We start from the raw sequence: 14,891 nt of genomic DNA, 5'->3' as shown, positions 1-14,891 counted from the left end.
TAGGGGATGAATGGAAAACTGCCTTTAAAACTAAGTTTGGTCTTTATGAATGGTAAGTCATGCCTTTTGGTTTAACTAATGCGCCCAGCACCATCATGAGAATGATGAAAGAGGTTTTATGTGCTTTCATTGGTAAATTTGTGGTGGTTTATTTTGATGATATCCTTATTTACAGCAAGTCATATGATGCACATCTTGAACATTTGCGTGCTGTTTTTAATATCTTGCGTGATGCACGTTTATTTGATAACCTTGAGAAGTGCACCTTTTACACCGATCGTGTGTCTTTTCTTGGTTATGTTGTTACATCGCAGGGCATTGAGGTGGACGAGGCAAAGATTGTTGCCGTCACAAGCTAGCCACTTCCGATTATGGTCACGCAGGTTCGAAGTTTTCTTGGTCTTGCAGGTTTTTACTGGCGTTTCATGCGGGATTTCAGCACTATTGCAGCACCTCTCCACGGGTTGACAAAGAATGGAGTGCCATTTCAATAGGGACCAGCACAACAACAAGCTTTTGATGCTCTCAAATCAAAGCTCACACAAGCACCATTGCTGCAACTTCCTGATTTTGAGAAGACCTTCGAGCTTGAGTGCGATGCAAGTGGGATTGGCATTGGAGGAGTGATCGTACAAGGAGGTAAACCTGTTGCTTTCTTTAGTGAAAAATTGCATGGTCCTCCTTCGCTGAATTATTCTACATATGACAAAGAACTTTATGCTTTAGTTCGAGTTTTAAAAATTTGGTAACATTATCTGTGGTCCAAAGAATTTGTCATATATTCGGATCATGAATCTTTGAAGTACCTTAAAGGGCAAGCTAATCTGAACAAACATCATGCTAAATGGATTGAGTTCATAGAGTCATTTCCTTACATCATTAAACATAAGAAAGGGAAAGACAATATGATTGCCGATGCTTTATCTAGACGCTGTCCCAACTTTCTCATAAAATCTTTGATTTAGAGACCATAAAGGGATTATATGCTACCGATTTGGACTTAAAAGATGCTTTTGAAAATTGTAGAGGCGGAAGAACGTGGCAAAAATTTTTGCTGCGTGAAGGCCTTCTCTACCGTGCTAAAAAGCTGTGTGTTCCAGCTAGCTCCGTTCGTCTTTTGCTGTTGCAGGAGGCGCATGGCGGTGGTTTGATGGGACATTTTTGTGTTAAAAAGACAGAGGACATGCTGGCCGCTCACTAGTTTTGGCCATGGATGCGGCATGATGTGGAGCGCTACGTCTCGCATTGCACCACATGCAACAAAGCTAAGTCTCGACTTAATCCACATGGTCTTTATATGCCTCTTCCTGTTCCTCGTGCACCTTGGGAGGATATTTCTGTGGACTTTGTTTTAGGATTGCCTAGAACAAAGAGGGGGAGGGATAGTGTTTTTGTGGTTGTTGATCGTTTCTCTAAAATGGCACATTTTATACCCTGTCACAAGACCGACAATGCTTCGCATGTTGCTGATTTGTTCTTTAATGAGGTTGTGCATTTGCATGGTGTATCAAATACTATTGTTTCTGATAGGGATGCTAAGTTTTTGAGCCATTTTTGGAGAACTTTGTGGTATAAATTGGGAACAAAGTTGCTGTTTTCTACTACTTGTCATCCACAAACTAATGGGCAAACAGAGGTAGTTAATCGTACCTTCTCTACTATGTTGTGGGCTGTTTTGAAAGATAATTTGAGGTTGTGGGAGGAGTGTTTGCCACATATTGAGTTTGCCTATAACAGATCTATTCACTCCACAACCAAGTTAAGTCCATTTGTGGTAGTATATGGTTTCAATCCTCGTGGTCCAATTGATTTGCTACCTTTATCACCTTCTGAAATTGTGAACTTAGATGCTACACAATGTTCTGAATTTATTCTTAAGTTGCATGAAAGTACTAAGTTGCAAATTGAAAAAATGAATGAAAAATATCAAATTGCTGCTAGTAAATTAGAACCCGGTGATTTGGTGTGGGTTCATTTGAGAAAAGATAGGTTTCCAGATTTGCGAAAGTCCAAGCTCATGCCATGTGCCACTGAACCTTTTAAGGTTATTGAGAAGATAAATGACAATTCATATAAACATGAGTTGCCTCCTGAGTTTGGGGTTAGTCCCACATTTAACATTTCAAATTTGAAGCCATACTTGGGTGAGGAAGATGAGCTTGAGTCCAGGATGACTCTATGGCAGAACTGCCTGAATTATTCCGATTCAAGTGCGCTAGTCATCGCTATACAGACTATTCTAACTCAACGCACTTCAAACGGAACAACCCATTGGTCTGTCGGGTCTCCGCCCGATGCAACAATGGTTCAACAGGATCGAAGCAGGTTTACCTCGCATGAAGGCGAGTTTACAGTCGCACAACAGCTCATCAACCTTTAATTCATAGCATATTAAACATTATTACAAACCATTTCAAATTTAAGGTAATAAACAAACATTGTTAAAAGCGACAAGCTAAACATGCCTGTCAAGTTCACAGCGGAAGAAAATTAACACGCGACTACACACGTCGCGAAGGTTGACACCACACTCAGCCCGAAGTATGGTGTCATTCAGGAGGGTCACTGCCAGCCGGGGACGGATCCCACTCCACGGACCAGCCAAACGGAACAGAAGTTGGCCATGCAGAACTATCCGTGGGGTTCTCAAGGGTTATACCTGAAAAATTCACTAGCAAGACTGAGTATACTAATACTCAGCAAGGCTTACTGTCACACCCGATTTATAAAGAACATAAATCGAGCAATCATATATGCGCCAGGATCAAGTCACGCATATATACAACAGAATCATCAAGATATCATAACACATATCACGGATAAAAATAATATAAATCATAAATGAGTTATTTTATTACAACCGAATCAAGAATCGGTTCAAGAGTTGCGGAAGCGTAAAAGAGATACATGAAGAGCTGGGCGCCACAGGGACGTCGACTGGGAGACAAACGCCTAGAAGTCGTCGAAGCCGCTGACGTAGTCCTCCACGTTGCCGGGCACTGAGCAGCAGTCGAAGATATCCAAGAGAACAGAAGAGTAGAAAGGCAAGAGTGAGTACAACTCGTACTCAACAAGTATAACACAAATTATGAGGCTCTAAGGTTGGCTGACTCGACTGCATTAGCTTTTAGTCTTGGCAGAATTTTATTAAAGCTAATTACTACAAGTGGATGAATTACCATAAACCCGAATTGCATAATAAATTATTCAATATTAATAAAAGGTTGATAACCCCAAATCAAAACCATCCAAATCAAAACCACCCGGGGAATCTCCCTAATAAAAGGTTGATAACCCCACTAATCAGACAGAGGATCTGGGCCGCTCGTGACTGTGAGCACAGCTGATATATCAGTTTTACACTCTCGAGAGGTTGCACAACTTTACCCACAAGTCGTGAGCTACGTTAGTTGTTCATCACACTTCCTTAGGTGAGATGGCTAGCAAGCGCACTACGAGATCGTTACAAAGGATCACGTTGGTAAGGTGTAACCGCTAAGGATTCTGGATCAGCGACGATGGGGCCCACCTCAGGGGGTACAAGACACACAGCACAGACCAAGCCGGAGGAGCAGGGACCATTGATGCTTACCACCCCTCTTGCCCACGCAGGTAAGTTACTCCCAAACCAAAATGACCTAATTAGTAAGTCAAGACCGTCCCATTCCAGTCTTGTGGTTGCGCGGTTGTCCCAGGTTGTCGCTCTATGAACCGGTCCTTATGGAGAGTGGCCAACCAAGCACTAAGCACCGTGCTGGCCCCCTAAACCATGTTTCTAACAAAAACATATTTTAAGGATGCGCAAACCACTCAAGCACACAGCACAGAGGGTCGGCTCCAGAATTAAGTTGCATAAGATCATTAACAAATTAATTAAAAAGGACCAAGTTTGTTATAGCGCAGCAACCTAGCACAACTAGCCAAAATGCAACCCAAAGGATATATATATATAGGATATAAAGTGGCTAGGAAATCCTTATAGGCATACAGTACTAAAATGCAGTATAAAATTGTATTAAAAGGTGATAGGAGGTTTATGTTATACTTGCCTTCCTCGTACTCTCCCGGCTGCTGCTCGAATTGCTCGGAAGATGGCTGCTCCTGGTACTCGTCCAAAGGCTCCGCGTCTACTCACGATCATCAAGCATAGTCCACACATACACACATGCACAACCATAGCAAACTATAAGAAAACAGTACACCAATACAATAGAACAGCACACAAAACTGGCCTAGAACTATTCTACACGTTATAACGATCGCGTGGACATAAAGAACACCTAAAACGGAGCTAAGACGCGAAAACTACGCTTGAAACAAGATCCAGGGACCTATTTATGAGAAAAACAGAACTTCCAGGGGGTTCTGTGCGAAAACTGGGGACCTAAACATAAATAAAGGGTAGATAGAGGGGCTAGCACGTGAAAACACGAGGCACGGACTGCGGGCACTAAATCCAGGAAGCTCAGGGGGGTCCGTGCAAGATTTTGGGTCATCCTGGGATTATTTCTCAACTAACTAGGACTGTGGGTTGTTTTCTCTAAAAGACAAGGGCTCTTTAGCAAGAACGCCAGACCGAAGCGGTACTTTCTTTTCTGGGCCCTCAGATCTTGATCGGGCGGCTGAGATTAGATTCACTAAACGAAAGGGTACGCGCTCACTATGGCCACCCGATCTAAATCGGACGGTCCGGACCTGATGCCGATCTAGATCTAATCCAGATCGTTAGTTTGAGATCGAGCAGTTCAGGTTGGGTACCGGTCTGGATCTAATCCAGACCGTTTGGTTCGGATCGGGCAGCTCGGATCACGGCTCGGGTCATGGCTCGGGTCAACGGCGCTTGAAGTGGCGGCGTGGCCACCGGAGCTCTGTCTCCGCGGCGGCGCTACGCCGGCGATGGCCGATCTTGGCCGTCCGGCCTCCATCCAGGACGAGGTCAAGCCCTGGAGGATGCTGGCGGCACGTGCAATCCATCTGGGCGATCAGTGCGGCGGATTGGGACTCGGGTCGGTGATCCCCACGGCGAGGGCGGCTCGGGATCACGGTGGCAAGGGGGATGCGCACGCGCAGAGGGAGATAGGGAGGGAAAAGGGGCACGGAGCGCTCCTTACCACACCGGGGTGCTGCGACGACGGTTGGAGGCCGAGGATCGAGGGCGCCGGTGTCGAATCGCGGTGGCGCAAGGTGGGTTGGCGGCGGCGCTGTCCTCGGGTCGAGCGGCGGCGCTGTCCTCGGGTCGAGCGGCGGCACGCGGCGCTAGGGCACAGAGGAAAGCTGAGGGAGGCAGTGGCGGCTGAAGGAAAGCGCGAGAGAGCGGCCGCGGCTAAGAAGGGTGGAGCGGTCCTCGGCGTGCGGGTCGTTCACACAACGGCCCCCGCACCTCCCGCGGATGCGTTGCGGCTCGATCCAATCCGGGCGCGGGCGTGCTTCTAGAAGCAAGGGAAAGCCCGGTGCTGGCCAGTGGGGCCGTGCGAGCGCGAGGGAGGGAGCCCAGGGCGCGGCGGAGTGGGGCCACGAACAGGGGCCGAGCTGCCGGCCGGCGGGGGGAAAAATAGGGGAGGGCGCGAGGAAGGGGAGGGGTCTGACCCGTGGGGTCGCTAGGTCAGAGAGAGGAAGGGGCTCGCTTGGGCTGGCGCTGAAGAAAGAAGTGGGCCGGGCGTGGCCCGCGCGGGGAAAGGAGAGGGAGAGGAGTGTTGGGCCTCGGGGAGAGTTTGGGCTAGGGAAAGGAGAGAGGAGGGGAAAGGGGAGCTGAGGTGGGCTGGGCCAAGAGCTTGGGGGCTGCTTCCTTTCTTCTTTTCCTTTTCTTTCCTCTTTTCCAAACTCAATCTATTCACACAAATCCATTTGAATTCAATCAAATTTGAACTCAAACCCTAAAATTTCAACACAACTAAAACAATGCTCCAGCATGAATGCACAAGCGAGTTGATCCTATAATGAATTTTATTTTCTTATGTTATACAATTACATTAAATGCAGGAGAAATTAGAGAAAACCCTGGAAATTTTATTTAAGCCCAATTAAATTCCTTAAAATTTGGGAAAATTACATTAGGGTAAACGGACGATTCTGAATCGAATTTCCAAACCTTGTAAGGGTAAACCTAACTCACACGCTTGGAACATCCAAGATCATTTTGTAGCAACCGTTTCCCTCATATTCCGAGTTATGGATCAGGGCCACCACAAGCAACTCTAGGACCGTATGCACACCAATTGTGCAGGACATACGTCTGTAGCGCGACTACATGATCGTACTCCTATCTGCTATGCAGAACGTACTCCCACACGTCGGTGTGTGTGTGTACAACAGAAACCAAATAATCGAGTGGTGGAGACATGTCCATTTGCCGGGCCAATCAGGTACTAGGCTTACCGCTTTACCATATTTCACGGCATGTGGCTAGTACTTTCAAACGCTTAACCACCACTACCACACACTGCGACGTTATCAACTTTTATCAACACAGATGGGGTAACCTTCCGAGTCATGATACTGTACATGACCCCGTCCATCATCCTTACAGTGATTGCAGAATAGTAAGCATTCAACTCCTATATCGCGCGAGTGATAGGAAATCACCCGACTTCTGCCGGTCCTATTAGCAGAGCATCTATGTGATAAGGATTCAGGCACAATACATAGGTTCCTAGTATCAATGCATCTAGTGTTCCATTTCAATTCCTAGATTTAATGCAAGATATAATATATAAGTATAAAATTGTAGTAAATTGAAATACTTGGTTATGCACCGGGGCTTGCCTTCTTGAGCGGGGCTAGGGTCAGGGGTGTCAGAGACTTCCGAACTTTGGTTCGGGGCTTCAGTTATAATCTCGACGATGTTCGTAGGATCTTCAGAAAATCCTACCTCATTTTCCGGGACTAGCTCGTAGTCTCCGTCGTCGAGTGTCGTTGACTCTACATGATATGCAAGGATTTGATTAGTTGGTTCTTGAGTTAAGGATTTTACTTCACAATAAAGTTGCAATCCAATAAATTAACAAACATAAACTCATGAAACAAGGGGGGTTGGATCCAATTCTATTATTTGTATTTAATTCATTGTCATAATAATGGAATTGCATTGAAATAATTTGACAAGTTTGATTTTTATTTTAAAAATCATCAAGGTTCTGACTTTGAATTTTTGGTGGATAAGCTTATATCAACAATAAAATTATGGTGAATTTTTCATAGTTTTCTGAAAACAGAAACTAAAGCATTTGAATTTGAATTCAAATTTCAAGTTTCAATTCAAACTCTAAGTAAACAGAACTATAAATTCTTGAAAATTTAATTATGAACTAATTATCAACAAATTAGGTTATGATAAAAAGATCTAAACAGAAAAGCCTCAGGAACATGCTTAAACAAATTCAAACCATTTCAAATTTGATTTGCAAAAGTTTAAAATAACTTAAGCTACAGAGCAGTACTGAATATGGAATTTTTACACAAGCTCACTCACCACCTAAACAGGCTACACACCAAAAATTACAAGAAAATAAGCTTGTATGCAAAGGTTATACACAAGATATCCTTTTCACTAAACTCTAAAATAACTTTAAAAGCATTTGGTTTCAAACCATACTCTATTAACAAAAGTTGTAGATTTATATTTCTAGATCCCAACAAAACTGGTTTGGTAATTTTTGGATTTTTCTACACATTCCTATGGATTTTACAAGTTGAAAGCTAACACTAATTAAGAATCTTGCAGAGAGGCCCTCGGTTTCTTGCACATGGGACCTTGAAACAGAAAGTTAATTCACAATTGGGTCGTCGACAGCCGACGACAGCCGGCGTGTCGGTCCGGTGTGTTCTCGCCGGCAGCGAGGTCCTGGGCGGGAAGGAACAGGCCCCACACAACCTACAGGACCTGCTGATCACAATGGTGGGTGATGTGCACAAGAAATAGTGGGGGAGCATGGCCGGCGGCGAGGAATGGCCGCGGCCGTGGCATTGTGCTCATGTTCCCGGTGAGGGGCCGGTGAACGTGAGTGGCTGGGACGCGCATGAGCACCGTGGAGGTGTGGGGGTGCGATTACCGTACCTAAATTGGCCGGAGGTAGGGCGGAAGGGGGTCGTCGACGGTGGGGCGGCTCGGGTTTTCACCGGCGGCGATGGTGGCACGGCGTTCTGCTGGCTGGGGTGTCAGAAGGCAGTGAAGAAGCTACTAGGAAGCTTATACGGGTTGATGTGGTGCTGCTGGTGCCCTTGACTGGGGTGAAGAGGCTCTGTATCGGCGGGTCGACGGCGAGGCCGAGCGGTGGCGGAACTTTGAGCTCACCGGCGCTGTAGGAGACGATGTTTGGGCGTGGGAGAATGAAATTGGTTGGGCTGGGGAGCACCAGTGGGTCGCAGCGGTGCTCTAACACCGCTGGATCGGGGCTCGGAGGCGGTGTGGGCGGCTGACGACGGCGACCCGAGGCTATGGCGGAGGTCCGGCGAGGGGTGGTGCTCGGGAGAGGAAACGGTCGTGGAAATGTAGTCGCGTGAAGGCAAGAAGGGATGCGTGGGTAGCTCCAGGAGGTGCTCCGAGTCTAGAAGAAGGCGTGGTCACACGGGAGCAGGAGCTGGTGGCCGGCGGGAGTCGTGGCGGCTCGGGCAACGGCGGCGCGACGTGGAGAGGGCAGGAGCGGCCAGCGCGAGCCGGGGAAGCGGCGGCGCGGGTGCCAGGGCGGCACGTGGCACGGTTTAGAGCGAGCGGGGCGGCCGATGCTCGGCACATGACCGGCGAAGCGGCAGCGGCGCGTCGGGCAGAGGGAAATTAGAGCAGAGCAGAGCAGAGAGCTGGAGGTAGACGAAGGACTGACTTGAAATTTTCCAAAAATATAGGGACTCCATTGTAATGTCTAGCTAGCTTTCAAACCATAGCTCAAATGAAAATGTGCCCAAAAGCAAAAGTATAGAGTTCATCAAGATCTACAACTTTTCTTTAAGGCCCAATGGCAAAAGAGCTAAGGATTTGAAACTAAAATAAAACTTGGTAGAGCTTTAAACTTTAAGTAAATCCCCTTTAAATTTCTACACCACACTTACATCCTAGGAGTAGTTTCACTTCCACTTGGGTTTAAAAGTAAGGTCTTGCTTTTTACACATCTACCTTCATATATTTTTGATTTCACCTCCCATTCTCACCCATTTATCACTAAAGGACCTATGTTTTTCAGAATTACATAAATGTCCTTTTCCCTTTTTGCATTCAATTTGAACACACATACACAAAATCAAACATGCACATTTTATACTAAAATTTGATATGTTTATAATCTTAATACGTGAATGTCACAGTGTCACACCCGGTTTTTAAAGGACAAAACCGAATGTATAACTATATGTATGCCAGGATCAAGTTCCATACATATAGTGACTTCATCAGTGAATAATCAGCAACAGCATCACGAAAAGAGAATTTAACACTATAAAGATTATTAGAGTTATACAGCTAATCCTGGAAACGAAGACTCCAAACTTCACAGGCAATCGACCGGGGGTTGCGCAGGCCTAGAACTCAGCATCATCTTCAAAAGACTTCAGATCACTTTCTCCTCGGAGCAGCAATTATAACAAGCGTGAGTACACTTATGGTTGGTACTCAGCAAGTGTTGGGAATTATATGACATGAAGGCCAAAATCAAGGAAAGGCTGACTAGCTTACTGTGATAAGCAATTTTAGTTGGTCAAATTTTATTAGCACCTGATTACTATGGTATAAGTTCATACCAAAACCCACATTAAAAGAGAGAAGAGATACAGCATAAGCATAACCATAAAAATAAACATAAACATGGTCCAGGATAACCATAACCATAACCATGGTCCATGATTTATTTCATCTTCAAGTTCATGTATCATGTGAGGGTCCAAGTCGCTCTTAACCGTGAGTACGGCTGATATATCAGTTTTCACTCTGCAGTGGTTGTACACTTTACCCACAATTCGTGTCTCCCGATTTGCCTGAGGTAGCTAGGCTCTTAAACACTTCCGAGGTGAGTGGCAAGAGATTCACTACGAGGCCTTTACAAAGATTCCCTAACTTATGACAGTCTGCTGAGGTTTCAAGTCAAAGCGGTCATAACTCTCCCTAATGAGGCAGACGCCTTACCCAGGACCATATCATACCCTCAAGAGGGCCGAGCTATACCCCGACGATGCAACCCCTCTTGCCCTTTCGGTAAGATCGTCATAAGCTAGTATTTCTAATTAATCAGCCAAGACCAGAGCCATATAGTATTGTGGTTGCACTGTTTTCCTGGATGGTTCTCCATGTTCCAATTAAATCATATGATCTTGTGATCAACAATACAAAGAGCATGAACATGGATAAAACAGGTGTAGCATCATCATTATCATCATCATGGTTATATTATTCGCAAACCGAAACCAGTTATAGCAATTAAGCAATAGCTACCCAATAATAAAGGCAAAACCCAGGTTGACAAGGAATGATCATTAAGACTCGGCATATCCTTAATTAGGACACATGCATGCATATAAAGAAAAAGTTATATTTATTGTGATTATTGGGACAAAAGAATGATCAAGGAAACACTTGCCTTTCTTTTAGAGAATAGCTGCTTAGAGTCTTCAACTCCTGTTCTTGAAACTCTAAATCTTCAAAACTCTTGGATCACGCTCCTTCTAACGTCACACAAACATCGGGTCCAAGCATACAAGCAAGCAAGCAAACAAGAACGACTAAGAACCGATACAACAAATAAAAAGAAAGCTTTAAAAGAGCATACTAAAGAATAGGGCTCTTGCTACAGTCACGAGAAAGGAAGAAACGCGGAAAACGGAGCTAGGGTTGAAAAGATATAGCTATCGGGAGATTTATATTAAAAAAGAAATAAAGAACTATAGGCTTTCATTTACTTTAATTTAGAAAACTAATGTAAAAGATATTCAAAAGGAATATCCCTAATTATAATCAACTCATATTATATTTGCATTTATAAAGACGAAGTAGAACTTAGTCAAATTTTATATACAATTCTCTATGTACAAATTACACTAATTAAATAATTAATTAGAAAAGAAACTGGTGAGAGCATCTAAACATCGAACTTTATGATTCGTGTTGAACTAAACAAATTAAATTACGAACACATTTAAGTTCATATTAATTGAGTAAATATTACTTATGAAAACCGGAGAAAAGACTTAATTAGATTTTAATTGGAAACACTAGATAAGAGGACATTAATCAAATTAAATCTATATTTAATTTTAAAAAAATAGGAATTGCGGCAAAACAATGCTACTAAATGATAGCTTAGGGTTTTAGAAGACTAACGCAAAAGGAACGGATCAAAACGGATCTAAAACGCGGAAACTACGCATAAAACAAGGCTGCAAGGACCTATACGTAATTAACTATAGACTTTAGGAGTTAGCAGAAAAGAAATACAAGACACAGAAAATAGTGCTTGCAAAACAGGAAAAGATTAGGGTTAGATCTGAAAAATACCACGGGTGGGGCTGGATTGAGAAGATGCAATAGATCTAGGGGGTTTTCTGCAATTTTTGCAAGACACAGAAAATTAAACGATAATTACACGATTCTTCAGGGACTAAATTGAAAAAGCTTCACAGCACAGTTCCAATGGTGGCGGCGGCCACTGTTCTCCAAATTGCCGGCGATTTCGGGCATGGGAGGTCGCGGGAAGTGGGGAAAAGAAAGAGGACGACGAGGAGATTCCGTTCCATACCTTACTTACCACGGAGACGCATCGTGGCGATCGAATTTCACGGGAGAAAAAGGCGCCGGCGGTCTGTTCTTTTATTCTGGGCGGTTGTTCGTGGTGGCAGCGCTCCCGCTGGGGGAAAAAGCGGTAGGGGGGCGGCACAGGGGGCGAGCGCGGCTGTAGGGCGGGGCGCGCAGAGGAGCACGGCGCACTTGGCAGGTCGGCGCTGCTTTTGTTCGGGCGGCGGCGCTCCTGCTCATGTTTCGGGCGGCTGGCGGTGGCGCACGGGGGAAGGAGCACGGCAGTGCTAGGGGAAAGGAGCAGGGCGGCGCTACGGCGCTGGAGGAGGAGCAGGGCGATGAGGAGGCTGGCAGGGGGCGGCAGCACTGCGACTTAGGCGCGCAGAGGCGGCGCTTAGGCTGCACAGGGGAGGCAGCGAGGGTTGCCCGCGAGGAAGAAGGCGGCAATAGGGGAGGCACAAGCAGAGAAAATGCGATCTAGGGTTACGCGAGCAGGATTTATAGGGCACGCAGGGGGCTGAGATTTGGCAACCAGGAGGGCGCGAGGGCTCGCGGGGAGGGTGTGCGGCGTCCAGGTGGGCGCAAGGCCGAGGGATTTGGTCGTGGGCTGGAACAGGATCGGGTGGGGACTGAACACGAAAACGAGCTGACAGAGCTGATTGAATGTGAACCATTTATTCGAGAGCGCGAAAAGACAAGGAAAGGATTAGGCCGAGTCGTTGAGGCTGACGGTGATCGAACATCATCGGAAAAACACTGAAGACGAGCCACGAGGAGTCATTTTCAAGCATGACTTGATCGGGTGAAATGGTTAGAGGATCGGGAGCTCGACGGAACTTCTTAATGATTCGGAGAGGACAAGGTTAAAAGGATATACAACAAAGATACGGCTCGGTCCGACTATGATGAGAATCAAAATAGAAATATTTTCCAGAATAGATTTTCAAGTTTAAAATAAATCTAGAAAAGTCCAGAAAAATATTTCAAACCAAGAAAAGTATATCCGGAAGAATCCCAAAATTTTCCAAGGAAAAACTCGGGAGTTAAATTGGGTCACGAGGATTCCAAATAAAATATTTGGACTTCATGAAAAAGAATTTTAGAGCTTTCTAAATAAAAAATGGATCTAGCTCTAGGATAAATAGAATAATTGCCAGAAAAATCTTTAAAATTCTCGAAAAATCCTATTAATAGATGAACATATTGTAAAAGACATTCACATCCTAAAATTAAATATTTTAGGGTGTGACACACGGCCTTCCCACTCCGGAACAGGATGGAAATGGGGTGATCAGAGTTAGGAATTGACTTGAAGGAAATCTGGAAAATTTTGTTGAAGATAGGATTCAGTTTCCCAAGTCGCTTCTTCTTCCGTGTGGTGGTTCCACTGAATCTTGTACATTTTGATGGTTTCCCTCCTAGTGCTTCTTTCTTTGGCGTCTAGGACTTTGATTGGATGTTCGACATAGGATAGATCGGGTTGGATGTCAATGGTTAGAGATTCTATGATCTCAGTAGGAGTTTTGATGCACTTCTTAAGCTGAGATACATGGAAGATGTCATGGATGGCCGCTAACTAAGGAGGAAGTTGAAGACGGTAAGCTACGATTCCACAGATTTCAAGGATTTCAAAGGGTCCGATATATCGAGGGGCAAGTTTTCCTTTTACGCCGAACCGTTGAATACCTCGAGTAGGGGATACTCGAAGATATATGAAGTCTCCAATCTGGAATTGTAACGGTCTTGTCCGTAGGTCAGCGTAACTCTTTTGTCGTGATTGGGCGGCCTTGAGATTATTTTGAATAGCCTTCACCTTTTCTTCAGCTTTAGTGACAAAGTCTGGGCCAAAGATTTTACGTTCGCCGGTTTGCGACGAACTCAAAGGAGTTCGGCATCGGCGACCGTACAATGTTTTGAACGGGCCATTTTGAGACTTGTTTGATAACTGTTGTTGTACGAAAATTCTGCCAATGACAAACATCTGTCCCAACTCTTGTCATACTGAAGTACACAGGCTCTGAGCATATCTTCCAAAATCTGATTTATCCTTTCAGTTTGTCCGTCTGTCTGAGGGTGATATGCGGAGCTTCGGATTAACTTGGTTCCAAGAGCATATTGAAGTTGCTCCCAGAACCGAGCGATGAATTGTGCTCCATGATCAGAAATGATCATTTTGGGCACTCCATGAAGATGGACGATTTGATCCAGATAGATCTTGGCATACTTTTTGGCATTATATGTAGTATGCACAGGAAGGAAATGGGCAATCTTGGTTAATCGATCAACGATTACCCAAATGGAGTCATGTCTTTGAGAGGTGTTGGGTAAGCCGACGATAAAGTCCATACTGACATCCTCCCACTTCCAAGAAGGAATGGGTAAAGATTGAAGAATACCAGCAATTTTGAGATGACTGGCTTTAACCCTTTGATAGATGTCACATTTTGAGACATACTTTGCGATTTCTCGCTTCATAGGAGTCTACCAAAAGTTGTGTTTCAAATCCTGATACATCTTGGTACTGCTAGGGTGCATAGAAAATTTGGACAGATGAGCCTCGTCCAATATCTGCTTACGAAGTTTATGGTCCTTGGGTACGACGATACACTCGTTGAACCATAGAATCCCTTCAGAATCTACTCGAAAGCATTTGTACTTTCCTTCTCCTTGGGTCAACTTCTGCTTAATGATTCTGACCCCTTTGTTACGCTGTTGTGCCAGAACAATGTTATCCCAAAGTGTAGCTTCAGTTGAGAGATGATTTAGGCTGCCTTGAGAAATGATCTCAAGATTGAGCTTTCACATCTCCCAACAAAGCGTTTCGTTGAAGGCTTCAATAGATAAGCAAGAGCAATGCGCCTTGCGGCTAAGTGCATCCGCAACGACGTTGGCCTTGCCGGGATGATAGTGTACTTCTAGATCATAGTCTTTGATAAGTTTCAGCCAGCGTCTTTGCCTCATATTTAAATCTGCTTGTGTAAAGATGTACTTGAGGCTTTTGTGATTAGTATAGATATGGCACTTTGTACCCATCAGATGATGTCTCCAAATTTTGAGTGCATGAATGACAGCTGCGAGTTCAAGATCATGGGTAGGGTAGTTCTGTTCATGAGTTCTGAGTGCTCGCGATGCATAAGCAATCACTCGGTTGTCTTGCATAAGCACACAACCAAGTCCGATT

This window comes from Panicum hallii, chromosome 9 (assembly GCF_002211085.1).
Source record: "Panicum hallii strain FIL2 chromosome 9, PHallii_v3.1, whole genome shotgun sequence".
Classification (NCBI taxonomy): Eukaryota; Viridiplantae; Streptophyta; class Magnoliopsida; order Poales; family Poaceae; genus Panicum; species Panicum hallii.
Note: the sequence above shows the minus strand (reverse complement) of the source record.